The sequence below is a fragment of the Gigantopelta aegis genome, unplaced genomic scaffold (genome assembly GCF_016097555.1).
Source record: "Gigantopelta aegis isolate Gae_Host unplaced genomic scaffold, Gae_host_genome ctg5922_pilon_pilon, whole genome shotgun sequence".
In the NCBI taxonomy this organism is placed as follows: Eukaryota; Metazoa; Mollusca; class Gastropoda; order Neomphalida; family Peltospiridae; genus Gigantopelta; species Gigantopelta aegis.
The window spans coordinates 8,784-11,402 of NW_024534716.1; the positions used below are offsets into that span (position 1 = coordinate 8,784).

Sequence of the window (2,619 nt, forward strand, 5' to 3'; positions counted from 1 at the left end):
GTAAGGTTTAATTGAATAAGTCACTAATTAGAGTAATTTCTATCCACACAGGTGGGTTACATACAGAAGCTAACAATAGCAGCTTCTTTTCATCGTGTCTATGGAGAAGACCATATTATCCTTATAAATCAATATTCACACTTAAAAGGTTTTTTCACTGTCAGATCCTGTCATTACCGGTTCTTATGAGACCCATTCAATCACTAAGTACCTTGTCACACATTGGACCAGAAGGAGATCCTCAAATGGTAGACATCACAGGCAAAGTTACATCTGTAAGACTGGCTACAGCTGAAGGGACGTTTTCAACTTCCCCCCCCAAAAAAAGCTATGCAAATTGTCAAAGATCCTTTGTTGAATCTAAAGGCTCTATATTAGCAGGGCTCAAGTAGCAGCTATCATGGCTGTTTAAAAGACTCAGATTTAATTCCTCTTTGTCACCCAATACCAATTTCAGATGTTCATTGTAACACTATTGATAGATAAGGAGGATGTTGATAGTAAAGGTGAGTGTAAAAAGTGAAAGTGTAACAGGTGTGGAAATGGAGGCATTGACAGGCGTGACCATTGCATTGTTAACAAATTACGATATGACAAAATCTGTTGGATATGAGCACAAAATTACAGGGGTTTACCTTGTGAAACAAAACTGTTGGAAAAGTGATCATACAGGCTCTACCTGACATTTTTGGAGATATATGTATGCATAAAAAATTTAATTTTACATAATCATTATATTTTAAATTTTTGTATTTGGCTGAAGAGATTAATAGAATCTGTTTAAAAAAATTTCCATTTAATTTGCAATTCTCCTGGAGGCTGTGCTTACCTGCCTTGTTAAATTTAATTAATATATTTATAATGCCTGAAATAGTAGTCTTACTGAGAGATTAAGTTATATTTAAAAGTAATGGTAATAATTACAATAGTTCAATGTCAATGAAATGGCTATTTTACTATTACATTTTTCTGATTATTAATGCTTGCGATGAGACGTTCTCTTGATCTTGAACGACTTCTGTGATGTGATCGTTTTTTCTCTTTTTGATGAATTGTGTGCTTTCTTCCTTGTAGGACTTCTTGAATAAGAGCGTCTTCTTTTTCATGTGATCTATCACTGTCTGTGGCCCTCTCTTCTTTTGTTCTCACTTGGTCCCTTGCAGTCATGTTTTTCCTTGTAAGTTCAGATTCATCAAACACCAATTCATAATCCTTGTGGTGGGACCTTCAGTTTGAGTATTAGATTTTGCTGGCATTTTTCTATCCCTTTTCGTCATTTTCTGAAAACTAATCTTTTGCGAGTGTGTTTCACAGTGGCTAATGACTGGCTAAAGTCAACATGAATACTCGTTCGATCATCAATTAATACATTGTCCATTTTAAAATAAGCTTTAACACAATCCTCTTCATTTTCAAATTCAATAAATGCATACTGTAATGAATCTCCAGTTTTTTTGTCAAGGATAACTTCACAGCTAGCAATTGGCCCGAATCGCGAAAAGATTATTTCAAGATCTTCTTCAGTTGTCACTGGATTAAGCTTACAATACAAATAAAACATTTTCTGGAGGCTTGCCATCAGCATCAGGTATATCACCTACCATTTCAAGAATGTGTGCATTTGCTTTTAGAACCCTCTCTTCTTCTATAAGCTCTTGTATCTCATTTGCTGTATGACCTTCAAACTCATCAATATTTTCATCAACACCAATGTGGTCAGTATCAGCTAAATTTGGAGGTGGGGGGGGTGATCTACTAGGATTTCTAGACGAGTTGGATCATCAAAAGGATCATCCAACACAACAGTATGAAAATATACGTATGTCTTGTAACGGCCCCCCGGCGACCATTTTTTGTCTACATGTGTTGCATTAATTTTCTTTTAATACATCCAGACCCTCTGCAACCTACCACCAAATACAGTATGCTTGCCATCAAGATAATCTAAATCTTCTCTAAGCGTTTAGAAAAACTGAGAGGAGAGCATGTGTTGCCATCATTTACCATTGACACTGTCCCTAGCTTTTGTGCTTCAATCTTGGTATTATTTCAGCTTCAAAAATACTTCATTTCATCTCCATCAATGACGCCCCATATGCTACTGCCACCCTCTCCAGTACCAGAGGGATCTCCAGTTTGAGCTAATGAAAATTAATTTGGACATTGTGAAAGAGACCAAAAGTTGTAGTACTTGACTTTGCAGAGTTTAAGGAAATTCAGACAAGTCTTAGGACGTTCCTTTGTGTAGAGATCTATCACTACATCACCTAGACTTGTTTCTATCAGCACAGCCATGACAGTGGGTGAGGTTCGAAATATAAAGTATTACCTCCTCAATTCGTGCTTCACAATGGCGGAAGTAACAACATTTTTACCATCTCATTGTCCCACCTCCCCACTACCTTTTTGTTAGAAGACATGGCAGACGAATCACCACTAAAAACGAGCTGTTCTCGAATTACAAAAACAACTCAGGAAACAATGAATGTGCAGATTGTGGCAGAAAAGGTACTTTAGATCATTTGTGATGTTATGGATATAAAATATTTATACTAAGCCTCTTTGTATTAATTACAGCCGTTTGCCTAAACAAAACTGTTATCGAGCCAATATCTTTAT

The 2,619-nt window shown here is 36.3% G+C and overlaps 1 pseudogene; it reads right to left on the bottom strand.

The window, feature by feature from the left end:
- Positions 1 to 1,273: 1,273 nt before the first annotated feature.
- On the bottom strand, positions 1,274 to 2,295 carry LOC121366475 (annotated as a pseudogene).
- Positions 2,296 to 2,619: the final 324 nt, after the last annotated feature.